The sequence below is a fragment of the Diabrotica virgifera genome, chromosome 3 (genome assembly GCF_917563875.1).
Source record: "Diabrotica virgifera virgifera chromosome 3, PGI_DIABVI_V3a".
NCBI classification, from domain to species: Eukaryota; Metazoa; Arthropoda; class Insecta; order Coleoptera; family Chrysomelidae; genus Diabrotica; species Diabrotica virgifera.
In genome coordinates this window covers 3,471,173-3,491,422 of record NC_065445.1, presented here as the reverse complement: position 1 = coordinate 3,491,422, position 20,250 = coordinate 3,471,173, and positions in this window count along the sequence as shown.

Below are 20,250 nucleotides of genomic sequence, written 5' to 3'. Positions count from 1 at the left end.
TTTTGCAGTTGCAATCGCAGTTTTTTCAACCTGTTCCACCATTAAAACTTCCCCTGTTCCAGTGTTCCCATATATCCAAGTTTGTCCGACTAGACACCGTTAAGCTATTAACAAATTTTCAGCTTGCTATTAATCAACTTTTTTCATATGCGGGATCCAGACCTATAACTATTGTGTAAAAAACCAAACTAGATATTTGCTAAGGACCACAATATACAACTTTGGACGGAATAACAAACTCTCAAAATTTCAGTTCGATCTATCAATTAGTTTAAAATTGTTACATTTGTTTATCCCAGAGACTTTTTTGCAATTGCATCAGTCACAAATCTCATTTTGCCGAAGAAAGAAGGCCTTTATCATCCAGTGGATTATCTTAGTTCAACCTTAAAAAAACCACTGTCTATCTCATATAATTATCACGAAAAACAAGTGTGTAAAACATTTATACATTTTTCCCCCCCTATTTGTTTCACCTAGCGGGCGACACGCGCACTAAACATCAGAAATCGGCGGTACTATTTTCCTTCAATTTTACATTTAGTTTCTTAGTACTACATCTATGGGTACATGTTGATATTATAAGTAGAAGTATACCCAGTTGCCTACCTAGAAGTATTCGATTCAGTTTCTAAATTATGGTGAATGCACTTAAAGTTTCTCATACAACGATAACGTAAGTTGACCGTGCTCTCTCGCCATAAATTGTATCCGTATGATATCGCCTTATTTTATATTATTCTTTTACATGTATTACATAAATAATATTATTAAGAATATTATCAGAATAAACATAGTGCAGCACTAGAAAAAATATTTAATATTAGATATTTTTTATTGTTCTTAAAATATTATCTACATGTTAGTTGTTAAAAATAATATCTACATGTTCTTTGCAATTAAAAATTAAACAAAAAAATCATCCAGTTCTTATCAGGAGTCTAATACTAAAAAATTTACCTGAAGATAGTAACAAGCTAAAACTGTATATTTACAACGCTATTATAAAAATTGTTAGTTACTTTCTTGTTACTTTCTTGTCATGTGGATAGTAGCTAAAATAATTATGGTGTCAAAACTTGGCAAATATCCAAATCAGGCCTCATCATACCGTCAAATAAGTCTTTTCTCTCGTTGTTGTCTCCTCTTTACCCTCGTCCAAACTCTCACAAAGCTTTTTGAAAAGATGCTTATGCCACACTTATGCGTATAATCGAACCCATTATCTTGGAAAATAACTTCATACCAAACTACCAATTTGGCTTTACCACAGATTAACATAACATCTGTGGCTTTACACAAAAATATGGTACCATGGAGTAAATTCATAAGGTATTCAGAACATCTAGAGATGTCCTTGAAAACAAGTCCTACAGTAGAGCTGCCTTCCTAGACGTCTCGCAGGTATTTGACAATATTTGGCATGATGGTTAAATTTCCAAAATGAAGTCACAGCTACCTCAAGACATAGATAAAATTCTACAGTCGTATTATAACAGTTAAGTACTTCTTAATGAATCAGGGCTGTTTGCACTTTCCTATATCCTATCTCGATTGGAGTCGCTCAAGGTAGTGTGTACTTGATCCAACCCTATATTTACTTTACACAGCTGACATCCCTACCACATATAAGAATTACGATTGCTACGTATGCAGATCATGCTGTCATAATGGTTACTCATGTGATTCGAAGATTTTTCTTCCTCTTTTTGTTGAGGTTAGCGACTACACTGGAAAATCTGTCTCTGTCCAACGCGGCTCTAGATAAGGATGTTGAATAAAATTTCTTGATATTTTTAAGCCATAAAATCTAGCGCCTACTGGAACCCAGTTTTCCTTCAATCTTCTCCTGGATGATCATTTGCGTGAGGCGGTAGGTATTTTAGTTTCTCATTATGTGTCCCTAAGTTTCATGATCATTAGCAGCTCTCTATTCTACCTTGTGATGGTACACGACAACCCTCACGGAATTTTCCTAATTTATTTGTTATAAGAATAAGGTCAATATTATAGTTGCAATTTGTATAATTTATTACGATAGTAGCAAAGTTCAAAGTATTCAACTCATTCGCAAGACTGCAAACACAGCACACGTCATTATTGAAATACGTATAGCATAACCATATATGGTAATACATATGGGCATTGTTTTTAATATAATAAGATATAAGTGGGAAGGTCGAGTACCTGAGACATTCATTGTTGTATCAGTGTGTTCGCTGAACTCTGCTGGCGCGTGGTCAGGGGATATAGTTACCGAGATATGGGTCACCTTGACCTATCCTAACTATAATGTCGGTCGACGTAGTTGTAACTGTACCTTTAACCTTGTAAGAATAAAGATATGTAGAAAGTTTAAGTTTGTTTGTTCGGGAGTGTCTTCGTCCAGCAACCCCCAACATCACATGGCGACCCTGCCAGGATGTTTCTCACGAGCCATGACTATGGCAATGTCAGGTTTAAATTATGAAAACATGTTTATATATCTTGATGATTTGATAGTCTTTGGCAACAGTCTACAACAGCATAATCAGAATTTAGTGAAGGTATTAGAGAGACTAAGGAAAGTAAATCTGAAATTAAATCCAATTAAATGCGAGTTTATGAAAAAAGAACTATTATATTTAGGACACAAGATTTCGAATAAAGGTGTAGCACCAGATCCGGAAAAGATCACCGCATTGGAACAATATCCAATACCACAAAATGCAAAAGAAGCAAAAAGATTCGTAGCCTTTGCAAATTATTACAGAAAACATATCAATCATTTTGCAGAAATAGCCGCACCTCTAAATAGACTATCAAGGAAAAATGTAAAATTTGAGTGGACAACAGAATGCCAAAAAGCTTTTGAAAGCCTCAAGACGTCATTATCAAACCCCCCCGTAATGGAATTCCCAGATTTATCGGAGGAGAACACGTTTATTCTACGGACAGATGCATCTGGCATCGCACTAGGAGCAACTTTGTCAAACGGGAATGACAAACCGGTAGCATATGCCAGTAGAACACTTAATAAAGCGGAAATGAATTATCCTACGATAGAAAAAGAATTACTGGCAATAGTATGGAGCATTGCTAAATGGAGACATTACCTTCTACAGAAAGAATTTATTATTTTGACAGACCACCGACCATTGGTGTACCTATTTGGTATGACAAACCCTTCCAGCAGATTAACCAAATTTAGATTGAAGTTAGAAGAATACGACTTTACAATTAAATACGTGAAAGGAGCTGAAAATGTAACAGCTGACGCCTTATCACGAATAGAAGTTACATCAGAAGAACTAAAGCAACTAAATAAGGACTCAGAGAAAAGTATATTAGTGATGACGAAAGCACAAACGAAAAAGCAGGAGGAAATCACCGATTCGAAGAACGAATGGACTGATCAACCAGACGTAGTCGAATTGTTGAAATTCCCGAAAAGTGCGGTAGAGGTAAAACTGATAGACAAGGACGATTGCAAAACAATGAAGCTAGATTCGGCTGAAGAAAATACAAATAGTAGTATATTGTACAATGAAGAAGACGATATTATTTATCTGATTCGAGATTTTCGATCAACGTCTGCACTACGAGCGTCGTTGAGAAACTCGACATATCAAGAACCTCGATCAACGTCTGCGCTACGAGCATCGTTGAGAGCCTTGATTCAAATGTGCGCACAAAAGAATATAAAGGAACTAGTACTAGTAAAGAATAATAAGAATCAGCCAATTATTGAAGAGATAAGAAAGGATCCTAAAATATTTAAAGAAAGAGATATCAAAATATGTATAGTACAAGACAAACAGAATATAGCAGATGAAAAATTAAGAAGAATTATAATTAATGATTTTCACATGTTACCAACAGGAGGGCATGCCGGAATAAATAGAATGTACAAAAATATAAGGAAATATTATTTTTGGAATAGTTTACGAAAAGATATCGAGGAATTTGTGAAGAGATGCGACGATTGTCAAAGACATAAGCATTCTATCATAACCAAACAACCTCTAACTATCACATCGACTGCCACCTGCGCATTCGACACAATATTTATAGATCTAGTAGGACCATTTGAGATGGATGACAGTGGGAATAGATATATATTGACACTGCAATGTGAGCTAAGTAAATACATAGAAGGATATGTAATAAAGAACAAAGAAGCCGAAACAGTAGCCAAGGCATTGGTAGAAAATTTTATTCTGAGGTATGGAGTACCCAGAAAAATAGTCACAGACCAAGGCTCAGAGTTTATGGCAAGAACATTTAAGGAAACATGCTCATTATTGCAAATAGAGAAACTAAACTCAACAGCATATCACCACGAAACAATAGGAGCTTTAGAAAATACTCACAAACATTTAAATGCGTACCTTAGGATACAACTATCAAAATTCCCTACAAATTGGAGTACATGGGTGCAATATTTCTGTTTTTCGTATAACATTTCAGTACACTCAGCAACGGGTTATACTCCGTTCGAATTAGTGTTCGGAAAAATATGTAGACTGCCGACAAATGTTCAAAACGAAATAGAACCCCTGTATAATTTTGACGACTATCCCATGGAACTGAAATACAGACTACAAGTAGCCGCAAAGGAGGCCAGAGAAACACTAACACATACAAAACACAGCAAAAAAAAAATATATGATGCCAAAACGAGTAAAATAACTTATAAACCAGGAGATAAGGTATTAATAAAAAAGGAGCCAAACACAAAACTTAACTGTTTGTTTTCGGGTCCATATACCGTAATTAAAGATGAAACGCCTAACGTAATTATTGAGAAAAAGGGTAAACAAGTAGTCATACATAAGAATAACGTTAAGCTGTATAATATATAAAAAGAATAAGTACTGAAAAGTGTTATAGTGTAAAAGTGTAATAATAGTCCACCATAAGACTTTTACTAGTACTTAAGGTTCAGTGTAAATATTTATATATCTCATTTTTTTTCTTTTCTCATTTTCTTTAATATGTTTGTTTAATTTTCTTATAAAGGAGAGACGTCAGTCAGCATAAATAATATAAAATAGAGATGAAAGGAAATTGTTACTGAAATTCCCTTTCATCTTTTCCCCGCCCAGAGAGATGTGATGGTACACGACAACCCTCACGGAATTTTCCTAATTTATTTGTTATAAGAATAAGGTCAATATTATAGTTGCAATTTGTATAATTTATTACGATAGTAGCAAAGTTCAAAGTATTCAACTCATTCGCAAGACTGCAAACACAGCACACGTCATTATTGAAATACGTATAGCATAACCATATATGGTAATACATATGGGCATTGTTTTTAATATAATAAGATATAAGTGGGAAGGTCGAGTACCTGAGACATTCATTGTTGTATCAGTGTGTTCGCTGAACTCTGCTGGCGCGTGGTCAGGGGATATAGTTACCGAGATATGGGTCACCTTGACCTATCCTAACTATAATGTCGGTCGACGTAGTTGTAACTGTACCTTTAACCTTGTAAGAATAAAGATATGTAGAAAGTTTAAGTTTGTTTGTTCGGGAGTGTCTTCGTCCAGCAACCCCCAACATCACAACCTATTCTCCTCAGAACATTTTAGTTGGTGGTGTGGGTTGTCCAAAATATTTTCAAGATCCTTCTATAAAGCTAGAGTTCAAAGGTTTCTAACTTGTTCATCAGTGTTGTGTTGAACAACAAAACACACCAATAATAGAGGACGGGGAAACCTGAAGCACATATACCTAACATACACTACATATATATATATATATATATATATATATATATATATATATAGACTTTAGTTTTTTATTGAGGTTGCAGTCATTTATTTCTAAGGGGCAGGGTAAGAGAAACTCTGTGTTATAATCAAGCTTTCGCAAAATTTATTTGCTTCGTCAGGATTAGCTAAAATTATTATATAGTTATAAATAAATGACTTAGAAATAAATGACTGCAACCTCAATAAAAAACTAAAGTCTACATATTGTCAGTCAATAATACCAAACTTCTTTATATATATATATATATATATATATATATATATATATATATATATATATATATATATATATATATATATATATATATATATATATATATAAATACAACACACAATACATAAAACTTAACTTATAACTGTTTTACCCAAAAAACTCATTTTACTCATTTTTACCCAAAATAATCAGAAGTTGATGTATCACAGAGCATAAAACATCCACCCTCATATCTTCCCAGCCATAGCTGGCTATTGCCTACAACCATCATAGGCAAAGTGCAATATTTCTTAACTGGAATATGACGCAACCTCAATAATAACAACAATTTGTCGTTGAATGGTTTGTTGTACAAACCACATCAACAAATTATTGTTCCTAATTTCTTTCTTTTGATAACAATTTACGGAGTCGATATTGAAACGTCTTGTATTTTTATTGCAATTAAGGGGGGGTATGGTTTGAAATATTTAATTTTTTTTATTATTTCAAATAAAAGTGCATACTTCCAAGAATACTCTCTGAAAATTTCAAAATAATCGGAGTAAAATTACCAGAGATACAGGGTGTTGAATATCCCTACCTTCGACTCACGTTGCCGCGGCTTCGCGCCAGCACGCTTGAGCGTAGTGAGAAATGTTAAACAACTGTTCGCCTTCTCTTTTGTAGATTACTCCTCGATTTAAAAAACATATTCCAATGTGCATCACTTTACGATTTGGCAGACAAATAAGAAGATGAAGATGCAGTTGTCAAAACTTTAAACGCATTTTTCTCAAAACTGCTTTTTCAAATGCGGTGGACATTGTAACTGAAAAACTACTGGTCCTATCTACCTGATATTTTGCACATATTTTCTTTGGACATTTCATGAGGTAACAATGTCGAGATATTTTTCTTTTTTTGCTTATTTTTTGTTCAACAATAATAAGTCTGTTGATTTTCACAAAATTTTTACCAAAAATTTCATTTTTTTGATTTCTGAGTGATACCAAAAATTCAAAAATCATTAAAAATAAAAAAAACTCGACGTTGTGACCTCGTAAAACTCATAAGCTTATTAAATCTTTTTGATTTTTTTGTTTCGTATGATCGAGTGATGAGTTCTGATGTCCACCGCAAAATCCATTCTTTTGTGAGCTGCCTGTCAAAATTTGTCACCAATGGCTTATTTTCCAATATTTTGGATTGGATTTTTTTCTAAGCATTCTTTGAATTGTACTTAATATGATTATATAATTTAAAAATAAAATATTTGTACCGTAGCTTCGAAAAAAATTCACAAAAATGTACTTGATATGTTGATTTCAAACCATACCCCCTCCTTAATAAAGAAAGTTATAAAAAATATATTTTACTTCAAATCCCTCTTTCCAACTGAATATTAACTTCAAAAATTCAGTTAAAGTCTCGTATTATATGTTGTTTTAGTATCCCCGACCTAATAAATATTCTTCGTCTTGGATAAATCGAGCCAATCGCCTCGGGCACGGTCGGTCGCCATTGTTTTCCGTCTCTTTAGTTATTTCGTAGCTTGAAGCTGTCAATTTTTCATTTCTTATAATGATCTAAGAAAGCAGACGTATTTCCTACGATTCGATAGCCTACGGCTGTATCCAGCCACTAAGATGTATAGCGAAAAGTTTTTGAAATCGTTGTTAAAATTTTACTGCGAGCAGCTACTTGTGTTTCCTCTTTTTATCTACAAAATGTATTATATTATCAGAACAGGTTCTCTGAAACAAAATGAGTTGGGTGTTTTTAATAAATTTTAAATTATTTATTTATTTACAAAGCAGAACAGGTCTTGAAAGCCTAGGGCTAAAATACAATTAACATGATATTAATATATTACAAAACTTGTATCAAGTGAGGTCGCTTATTGCCCAGTCATGCTCCTTGCCTACTAAATTGACTTACTATTCCCTTCTGTTTATCCCTTCTTGTTGCTCTTTCTTCCCAACCATCAATTCCCTCTCTTCTGAGATCTTCCTGTACGCTATCAAGCCATCTTTGTCTGAGTGGTCGTTTCTTTCTTTTCTTGATTGACCCCCGTTTTACGATCATCTTTGGCATCCTCTGTCTTTCCATTCTCATCACTTGTCCCATTCATCTCACTCTCTTTGACTTTGTGTAGCGACTGATGTTATATAGATCTTCTAGATCCCTGTTTGTTCGTGACACCAATCCTTCTATTTCCCTCCATATACAGGGTGAGTCATGAGAAACTGTACATACTCCTACCTCGTGTAGAGGCTCCTATGGGGAATAACAAATGACCATTAAAAAGTGTCTGCTCCCATTGTTTAATAATATACAGGGCGCGTTTCGCATTTTGACAGAAATTTGTATTCCAGGCTTTCCATCTTTTTATTTTCCTTTGCCAATCTTACATTCAGTTATCATCCTTCCTGACCTTTCTCTTCTAAAATAACCCTCAGATAAGTAAAATGGACCATCTCCTGGAATTATATCCCTTAATTCATTAGATATGAAAGTAAACTACTCCTCCGCTTTGTTTTTTTTATTTGTTTTTAAATACAATCTGTTACATCACAAAAAAAGGTAACACTAAGCATTTTTGTTGAACGAACAAATGTGAGAAGAGTTTTAGTCCAATGACTATCAACTTCTAGTAGGTTTGTTACTAATAACTACACTAAGTCACTTATTTTCACTTAAAACCTTAAAACACTTATGTTCTAAATGGCAAGTCAAGAAAATTTCTAATTTTCAGTCTGTTTAGTTGTGTAAAGTTGTCCAATAAATTCACTGCTAATTCGTTGGGGTGCTTTTCCAGTCGTTTGAAATATTTATCACTGCATTTGATGATCATCTGCTTCACTGTCTTGATCTTCAAGTCCCTGTAAATGTCTGCATTTGGAATAAACCACGGTGCATTTGTGATAGCACGAAGAACCTTGGATTGAAACCGCTCCAGTATTGCTAGCTTGCTGTCTGCTGCAGTTCCCCACAGTTCAATCCCGTATGTCCAGATGGGCCGGATGATTGCTTTATACACTAATATTTTGTTAGATAGAGATAAGGTGGATTTTTGGCCGAGTAACCAGTAGTGTTTTTTGTATTTTGTTCCTAATTGTTTCCTCTTCGTCCAAATGTGTGTTCCCCATGTTAGTCCCTTGTCAAGGTGTAATCCAAAATATTTTACAGTATCATTTTTAGGAATATTCTTGTTATGCATTAGGATATTCGGTGTTTCTTTGTGACATTTAGTGAATACTACGTTAACTGATTTTGCTTCGTTGATCTTTATCTTCCATTTTTTAGTCCATATTTCGACTAGATGTATGTTTTGTTGCAATATTTCAGCTGCCTGTATGGGATCTGGCTTTTTTACCGGACTTGCAGTGCCATCTGCGAATGTTGCGATTGTTGATTCTTCTCCAGTTGGGAAATCAGCTGTAAAGATTGTGTAGAGAATTGGTCCCAAGACGCTGCCTTGCGGGACCCCAGCATTTATGTTGTGAATTTTAGACACACTTTCTTCGTATCTTGTGTAAAATAGCCTTTTTTCGAGATATGATTTTAATATTGTATATAGCGGCTGAAAAATTTCTTTCTTCAGTTTGAATAACAATCCTGGATGCCAGACCTTATCAAATACTTGACTTACATCCAGGAAAATGGCTTTGCAATAGCTTTTTTCCTGGAAGGCTGATTGTATCTTTTCTACCACGCTCTGCACTTCTTCAGTTGTGCCGTGGTTTTTTGCGAAAACCGAACTGATGATTTGGTATAATATTGTTTGTCTGTATATCAATAATTAGTCTACTTGCAATGATTTTCTCTGCAACTCTGGACATAATTGGTAATAAGCTAATGGGTCGGTAGGATGTAATCTCATGTGGAGGTTTTCCTGGTTTTGGAATCGTTATGATTTCTGCTAACTGCCATTGTGCAGGAAAGTAGCCTGTTCTTAGTATCGAGTTAATGATCTGTGTTAAACTTACTATTCCTTTTCTAGGTAGGTTATTTAATATGTTGGCCGTTATCAAATCATATCCAGGCGACTTCTTTTTATTGAGGTTTTTTATTAGACCTTTTCCTTCATTAGGAGTTGCCCATTTGGGTGGTAGATTCATTTGATTAGGACTATCTAAATATTCATAGATGTCGTCATCTTCATTGGCTCTGTTTGTTAGTGGCTAAAATACCTTTTCTAGATGTTTTGCGAAAGTGTCTGCTTTTTCCTGATCTATCTTTAACCATTTTAAATCTTCTGTTGTGATAGGTGGAATTTGGATTTGTGGCCGCTTTAGCTTATTTGTGGCCTTCCATAATGAGTAATCGCTGTCCTCTTTGTGTTCTGTACTTCCAGGTACCAGGTACTTTGACGTTTCCTGGTTTATTTCCAGGACAAAATATTTTGCCTCCTTTTGTCTTTTTATAACATTTTTAAATTCCTTTCCTATTTTAGTTAGAATAGTAAGATCATCAGGGAAGGCCAGTTGATGTTTATTGTTGAAGATGGATCCGGTCATTGTAGCTCTGTTATTTCTGATGATTGTTTCCAGTACCAAATTAAAAGATATCGTGAATAACAGATCTTCTTGTCTAAGACCTCCGTTCACTTCAGATTCATCCGATAAGAATCCTTTCCATACTATATGATTTCGTGTCTATTCAGAGTAATTCTTACTTACTTAGCCAGGTTTGAGGGTATGACCATGGAGATCAATGCTTCACACATTTTATTCCTTCTTACGCTTTCATACTCTTGTTTCAAATCTATGATCAACGCGTGAAAGGTTACCATATGTTCATAGCAGGGAGTCTAGATATCTTTTAGTATAAAAATCTGATCTGTCACTAATCTATGAACACTAAAACCGGCGTGATACTTACCCAATTTATTTTCAGCAAATCTGTTGAGTCTCTCTCTTAGCATCCTGGCTAATATCTTGTGACAAGTATCAAACAGAGCAACACCTCTGTAATTTTCACATGCCAATCTATCCCCCTTTTATATATGGGTCATAATATAGATTGGTTCGACCTTTAAACATATTTTCCTCTTAATGAGACTATATCATTTTCGTAGTCCTTTTTCTCCATTACAGATAACAGTCATTTGTTATAAATTCGACTATGGCGTTAAGAACATACACGAATAGGCCTCATCAGATCAGAATGAACTGATAACTCACATGTAGAATGTAGTGAACTCTTAATTAAAAAACAGCTTCAACTCAGTCAAGTATAATCTAGCAGAGCGTTTAAAAAGAGTGTTTTTCTTTCGAAAAAATCAAAAGACTGCTATGTTGCTTTCTAATAAAACTAGAAATTCCGCTACGTTTATCAGAATGCTGTCTAGTCAACTCTTTTCTATGTAGTTAGACACTTAAAACATGAACTGAAAATAAGTTGGAGGCCTTTGAAATGTGGATCTACCGTAGAATCCTCAAAATTTCATGGACAAGAAGTGCTCCATACAATAGTCAAGGAACGACAACTTTTCTACACATCTACACAGTGGTAGTTATAAAAACATCATACCTAGGCCACATATTAAAAAATAATAAGTACCAATATGCTCCACTAATAGTAAAAGAAAAGATCGAGAAAAAGAATGGACTGGGAAAGAAAAGACTGTCGTAGCTAAGAAACATCTGACAATAGACAGGGCTAAATTTTTAACAGCTAATAACAACAGCTGAAGACAGATAAGAGTTTGCAACTGTAGTGGCCAACGTCCATTGAGCAGAGGACAATTTAAGAAGCAGAAAAGTGTTTAAAATGTAGTACAATTGTACAATTTACCTAATGATATCAGAATCAAACTTATACTCCATATGGAAAGAATCTCTAATTGAAAATAGCTTCCCTCTTAGACTTATTGCCTTGACCGTCCCGCCTTACATTCATACCTAATAAAACGGCTTCGTTTATTTTCAGAAAAACAATTTCGAAAATAACCAACCGTATAGTAAAAATAATTTATTTCATTCCGAGAATCATTTTCGTTGATTGGCCGGTATTCAGTTGAATGCAATCAACAATTCTGTTGTCTTGATTACAATTTGAGCGTTACAAACCTATAATTACTTTATTTTGTTGCAGGTAAGCCTCAGTCGCTGTAACTTTGTTTCTTTCATCAAGAAATACTAATACGGTGAGTAATGATATGTTATTAAAGTTGCATTATGACGTGCATCGTTGACATAAAACTTACATGAAGAATAACAATATTAGTTTTACAGCTTTCGATTTTAAAATTAAGTATAAAAAAAAATTAGCAAAATCCTTTATATATTTATGAAAAATCCCTTAAAGGGCTACATCACAGAAGGTTTTCGATCTAAAAAGGTCATCATCAGTGCTGTTAACACGTTTATAACATGCTGAGCCACCAAAATATGTAGGAAAAACCATTTAAATGTTGCACAATTATGAAAGATTTCCATTATTATGTTACATTGAAAGTGATAGTTAAAATTGTCCTAGATATAACATCAGTCATCACAGAACTTCCCACACAGCACGTGGGTTGCTCAATTCCGTGGATATGTCCTCACAATACATACAGTAATTAACTGTCCGTAATGTGTTGTGTACCAACATCCTTTAAGTACTCCTATTAGTCCAGGAACCGAAGCTTTTCACCTCGCAATTTTTACAGAATGGATCGATTTGCTTGAAAATTTGAGAATACGTAGTGGATAGTCGAAGGATCAATATCTATATGATGCTGAAAGGCGCTTTTACTATGGGGGTGGTTGCCACCCCATCTCGGGGGTGGAAATTTATTTATTATATTTTGACCGCAAAAGTTGATAAAAATATTCATTCTAAGCAAAATATATTCTATACATTTTTTTGAGAAAATTAATAGTTTCCGATTTATTCGCTATCGAGTGTTAGTTTTACGAGTATATCGAAAAAATCAATGTTTTTCGATAATACTCATTTACGATTCACTCAATTTTTGCCGTAGACAAATTTTTTTCAAACCAAGTTCTTGAGAATTAAATAACCTACAATTTCATATTTAAACATTTTTTTCCTATCTCTGTAGATAATCTTTCTATTCTGAAGAAAATGGCATTTTTCACCAAACTACAAAAATTCGTAACTTTTTTATTTTTTATCTTAGAAAGTTTGGTAAAAAAGAATTTTGTAGGTTTTTAGAAGATTTATAAGTCTATTAATATTAAATCGTTTTAAAATTCTCAGTCGCAAAAAGAGGTAACTTAGAAAAGGTTGGTAAAGGTGGTTTTTGCATGTTATTACAAGTTTATATTGTCAATAGTTCACCCAATTTTTGCCGTAGAAAAATTTTTTGCAAACTAGGTTCTTGGAAATGAAATAGGCTACAATTTAATATTTAAATATTTTTTCGTATCTCTGATGCTAACCTTTCTGTTCTGAAGAAAAGGCCATTTTTCCAAACTACACAAATTCGTTATTCGCATTTAACTCCGTTTTTTTTTTAAACTAATCATTCTAAGCCGGTCAAACTTCTGGAACCTATTAATAATATATAAATAAAGAATCAAATAATGTCAATCACCAAATTTAAATTAAGGTGGTGATTAGGAGGTTGCTTCCGATCACGTTTTCGCTGAAAAAAATAGGGACTGACATTCTTTTCATTATAAGTCACTTAATTTTTGAGCCAGAGACTTTTTTTATTTCTTGAGATAGATATTTTTAAATACTTTATAGTTATTTTCCTCACAAGTGCAGAAAGTCATAGTATGACAAAGTAATTATTACTTTTCCGCACTCGACTGCTGTTTGCCGAACGACGCGAAGCGGGAGTTGACATACCTTTTAAAGTCACTGTATATAAAGACATACAGTGACTTTAAAATACATTGATGTTCATGGTTTGTAGGTTTGTTGTATTCATGTCCTTCCTACTTAGATGTCGTATGAATCTCCAAGCCTTCAAAGGCTGGCTTCCACCCATGGGCGCCTATTTGGTTGGGAAGGGGGGGGGGCGTGCCCCCCTTGCTTTTCGGGTGCATTAATTTATGTATGGTTATCCAAAGGATGCCAAATATAATGTGCAACACCTTCATGTCTGCCCCCTCCTAAAAATTTTCATATGGGCGCCCGTGCTTCTACCTAGACGTGATTCCACTTCCTCACATTTTCGTGTCCATGTTTGGCATTTATATCTTATAGCTATTCTTTTAAAAAAATTTTGTTGTTTGTGGTATTGGTTTTTGTTGTCTATTTCTTGGATGGTGAGCTATTTGTGATACGTTCGTTGATTTACCTGTATCTGTTGTTCGAGTTCCTCTTATTTGTTTCTCGGTAGGTTCGCTCTTCTTTCCCCCAAGCTTCATGTTCAGATCCCTTTAGCGATTCTATTATACATATGCCGTGGTTGTCACTTTCTTATGTATCAGGATTATAATTATGTCACTCCAGTCTTGTGGTAAAGAGATAGTTACATAGACATAAATTAAAAAAATATGCCTATTGAGTCTAATCAGGTGTGACCTCCCATTTTTATTGGTTCTGTGATCTTTTTATTTGATCTCCCCCTTGAGATTTATTTTTCATCAGCTTTAGGCTAAGGCTACACGGACGATAATTTACGGCGCCATAAGAGCAGTAAACCTGACGAAGCATTGGTTGACTAACTCCTATTTCATCCACAATTGGTGGAGGAGTTAGTCAACCAATGGGTTTACTGCGCTTACGGCGCCGTAAATTATCACCTGTGTGGCCTTTCGCGTAGTGTTTTTTTAATTGGTCTTATATGGTCTTGTTGAATTCATTCCATCCTTGATTTATGAATACTCTTTGTTTTATAATTTCCTTTTATTTTTCTTTGAACTTATGTCTGTTTATGTATACCTTATCTGTAATATTGTATTATATAAAAAATCTTATTTTATAATGTTCTACCCAATTTGAACTCGGAAACCACTCCTACCAAAAAACACAGTCTCATTATAAATTTTTAGTTTTTTAATTAATAAATATTTCTCTATCCTTTTTGTTACAAAATAATTATGTAATTTACCATAAATGGTATTATGACCCAGATGTGAGTCCTCGGAATGCGGAATGAAAACTATATATGGCTATGGCTAGCGAAACTTCATCTTATTTCACTCATTATCCTACAGTGAAATTCAATCAGGAATATGAAAAATTAAAATTATCTTCAAGCATTAAATTACACGTTTAGCACCGTCACAATGTTAACAGTATCAGTAGCCTGTTATTATCTAAATGGAAAAGGAAATAGCCTTAGACAACATAAACCTAGCCAGTTATACAGGGTGATCAGCAAAAAAATATTTTTATTTATGGCTGAGTTCCTGAAGAAATTAATACGAGCTAGAAAATAAATCTGAAATAATGGAAAAAAGTTTTTGACATGGTGAGAAGAGAGGGAACATGGCAAAGCTTGACAAATAAGGGAGTAAATATGGAACTGTAAACCACAATCCAGAGATTGTATTGAAATGCCATAAATGAGGTAAGAACAGGCAATCTTATTTCCAGCAAACTTACAAATAACGACGGAATCGGACAAGGGGTTTAACCCATCCGCTGCCGATCACGCGCCAGCGCGTGATATGGTTACTTCAGTCAGGTGCCGTTCACGCGCCAGAAAGTGGTACGGTTACTTCAGTTAGGTGCCGTTCAACAAAATGGTTCCTAGCCGAGTTCCATCCTCTTCGATCGACAGCGAATGGGTTTAGTCTACTACTGTTTATCTGTGTAATTGACGAAGTAATTAAAAAGTGGTGGCCAAAAACAAAAAAATATATTGTTATGATCTGCTTTCTATTACTTTTATATTAATTGGTATTGATTTAATTAATTATTTAATTGTCGCAAATCATACATAAAAAAAATATTAAGAAAAAATCTCAGGGTGCCTTTTGTCATAAAAATTTTAATTAAATTCTCTTAGGTTATACTTATCCTCTCTCGTGGCTTCAGTATCTCTTAGTTGATCCTTATCGGGATAAAATAGGAAAAGGAAATAAATAGAAATACCATAAATAAACACATACAAATACCTTTATTATCAAAAGCAATGCTCTGTAAATTTATCAATTAAATCCTGTGGACATAACTGTCCAAAAGAAACTTTTACCATATAAATTAAACTAATTCAAACAAATATTTATCGCTTTGTTCTTGATACAATTAATAAAAAAAAAGCTAAACAAACAAATTTGGTATTCGCAAAATTACTTATACTTCCTATTAAGTTTTTGAAATGTTGGAATCTTAAATGCATATGCTTTTACGTAAAAAAAATTAACTTCTGATTTTAAAGAAAATCTATCACATAGGTTATTGACTGACCTTTTTGATTCACACACAATGATGTCTCCTCTTGACCCAAATAACTCCTCCTTGTTTATTATGTTAGGCTACCAATCAAAGCCCTCTCCGTTCTCAGCAAACAATCCAGCAGGATACCAGCAACTATTTCTCCAAAACACAAGGCAGGCCTCTTTTTGCCAGTACTCGTTCAATAAACTCCAAAACTCTCTCCTCTCTTTCTCTCAACAATAATCTCCTGAGACCCAAGTATCTGTTTTACTTGGTGTCACAAATAATTTTAATAACGATAATTCTTGTAACTTACTCTCTTGGACTTTACAGAATCAAAGAGGTATTTCTTCTCGATTTGATTTGTCTCTCGTTCCACTTTTCAGCTACTCTCACTATCAAAACAACCACTAGTACTTGCTTCTGAACTACTCACGAAAACTTTTGACTGCTCTTCTCGGATGCTGGTAACACAATAATCTTTCTTTTCCAAACTATCTCAACATTTCAACCTCGCTTTCCCCCTTCCAAATTGCCAAGCCAATCAGAAACATTTCTCTTTTCCATTCGAAAAACCCAGCCATTCTTTCAAACAATCCTTAAAATTAAAATTCCAAATCTCTCTACCATTAATTTTCTAAAAACTAATAATTATAGTTATCTGTGGTTTTACCTTTCCCGTAATAACACAACAATTAAATTTAAATTTAAATTTAAATTATAATACTAAACAAATGTTCCTTTCACTTTACTTATTTAAAAATGTCTTTAATTCTTCATGGAAAAACTCATTAAGGAGAAACCTACTACGTGAAAGCTAACTTCTAATGAATATTTACAAATCAATATACAGGGTGTATCAAATTTATGTGCCCGCGTTATATTAAAAAAAATTAAATTTTTATTCTATCTTTGATTACCAAATTGATACACAATAATATATAGCATAGGATACAGAAACCTATAACAAATAAAAATCGAAGCCTGTGTATTTGCAGACCATATTGTTATTATGACAAGAACTGAAAAAACTCGCGAAGAAAATATAGAAATCTAGGACGGCATAATTAAAAAATTACAACATAATAATAAATATGGAAAAAACAAAAGGGATGACAATATCCAACAAAAAACTAAATGTAAAATTTGAAATCTAAGGCAACAAAATAAAACAGGTAATGACATTTAACTACCTTGGAATAATTTTAAATACGAAGAGGACACAAAAAGATAAAATTGGAAATAAAATAAAAGCAGGCACAAGAACATATCATTCCCTATATAAAAACTTCTTAAATAAAAAGGAAATAACAAGGAAAACCAAAACGGTAATAATTGACAATTAATACCTATCATTTTAAATGGAGCAGAGAATTGGGTGTTGAACGAAAAACAAGAAAACAGATTGCAGGCCGCGTAAACGAGGTATTTAAGAAAAGTCGTGGGAGCTAAGAGAACTAATAAAAGACGTAACGAAGATATTAGACGAAAATTGAAAGTAAAAACATTAAAGAAAAAAATTCAGGAAAATAAATTAGAATGAAAATAGAATGGGTGTGACCTCTCTTTTCTGTGGGTATTCCTTCACCGACTTTTCTTGGACTGGGACTTTACGCATCTATTCTGGACATGCCCCGCGCACTCTAGTAAAAAAATGTAATCGTATTTAGTTTCCTTTCAATTTATCATAGGGTGTGCGAGGCGCTGATTTTGGCATCGTGATTGGTGGAACATGACTTTTGACAAGTCCTGCGCTGTCTGTGTTCTTCAGTCATTATGGTTGGTGGTCGGTATTATTTTGTGTTTGTGTCACCATAAAAAGAATATTATTCAGTCGTGTTTTTTGATATTTTCGTTATTTTGTAATCGAGTACCTTATTAAAGTTAATGGTAAGTTTTTCTGATTGTAAGGTAGAGATTTTCTGATTGTACTATTTATCCAACGGGTTTAAAATACACATTTTATTTCGCGTTTTGTTGTTAGGTCTAATGGCACCGATCAGCTGTTGTGTGCAGACGGTGGAAAAGTTCAACAAGTAAACATATATTTAATCCAAATTAAATACTCATATTTCTATGTAAAATGTAATATTATATAAATAAATAATTAAGAAACAAAAGTTGTTTGTCTTTTACCTTTACTGTCCACTTAAATAAAATATTAAATATTGGAAGTATTTGGAAGTACCGTGTGGAGGCTATGTACCTAGCGTGGAGGCTAGATTATGTTACCCTTCCACGGAAATACGTGACATACTATTTGAAGAGTAAGATTACATTCTACCCAATCCTACTAACACTTTTATCTATGATTCTGGACGAGACATTTCATTGACTTTGTATATCATAGGCGTCAGTTAGGTTGCTAACTAGAGTCCAAATAGTGAAGATTAACGTCAGGGCCAGCAATCCACATGGTTTGGGAGTCCTACATTGCCGTGATGTAAATCCATGAAAAAATACCCAACAAATGCGCCAATGTCACTGAAAATGAAAATTCCTAGTAAATAATCTATCAAAGACATAACATATTGCTTGTCCTTGTTTAACTTATTGTGGTTTATATGGACGAGTCATAACGACGAGATCTTGGACGAGATATAATTTTGTGAGTAGAAATAAGACCTAGTATAAAAAGTAATTCGTGAATAATTGCATGCATGTGCAAAGATACGTTGGAACAACTGTATAAAATATTGTTCACTACGAATACTTTTGGATTAGTAAAATCGAACACCAAGTAGGAAATGTTTATTATAGAAACTGATTAGCAGGAATATTCAAATGATACCCACATCACTAACAAACTTGTACGCTCTGTGAGGCGTGACAATTATTTACAACTCGTTACAAATAAATTCTTCTAATCAATCGTTAAGCTCTCGCAATTTGTTTGGCATTTCTTCTGAGCATTTGTTACAGTTACTGGAGGTGGCCTCGTACATTCGAACTTACACGTTCAGCTAGTAACAAAATAGATCTCTGCATGTATCTAAATGGTTAATTAAATAAGTTTTTTTCGAATGTAGTGCAGATAGAAGGGCACTGGACTAGCGCAAATTACGCTACTAACAGGATACTTAGGGGGGCAGTACGGTTTAAAATTTTTGAAATTTTCGATTGTTTGTATCATTTTAAATGAAAGTACATACCTTCAATAATATTCTTCGAAAGTTTCAGATTGATCGGAGCACACTTACCGGAAACAGCATGTTGAATATACAGTCTCGACTCTCTTTGCAGCAACTTTGCGCCAGCGCGCTTGAACGTAGTGAGAAACGTTCAACAGCTGTTCCCCTTCTCTTTTATAAATTACTCCGCGATTCAAAACATAGTCCAGTGTGCATCACTTTACGATTTGACAAAAAAATTGAAAATAAAGTTGTAAAAACTTTTAATGCGTTTTTCTCAAAACTACTTTTTTCAAATGCGGTGGACATTGTAACTCAAAAACTGCTTGACCGATCAACCTGAAATTTTCCATAATATATTGTCTTTACAAATTTCGTGAGGTAACGCTGTCAAGATATTTTTTGTTTTATGCTTATTGTTTTATTTACAATAATCAGGGCTCTAGATGTCACAGCTCTTTATGAGCCAAAGCCTTCTTCAAAAAAATCTTCCATTCGCCCCTGTCTCTGGAAACTCTTCTCCATGCTCTAATTCTAATACGTTTTAAGTCATTTTCTAAGCTGTTTTGATCCCTAAGTCTCAATCTTCATCTTGCTCGTTGTCCTATAGGCCCTCTTCGGTCAAAAACTTTTCTGACTATGACATCTTCCTCTCGTCTGATTACATGCCCTATCCATCTAAGGCGTGCTACCTTAATGAATTTTACAACGTTAGGTTCTCCAAAACTTCTATAAAACTCATAGTTGTAACGCCTGCGCCACAAACCTTATTGTTTTATCACTCCATATATTCTTCTTAGGATTTTTCGCTCGAAACGTTTGAGCAGTTTTTGATCATTCTGTGTAAATGACCAATATTCTGAAC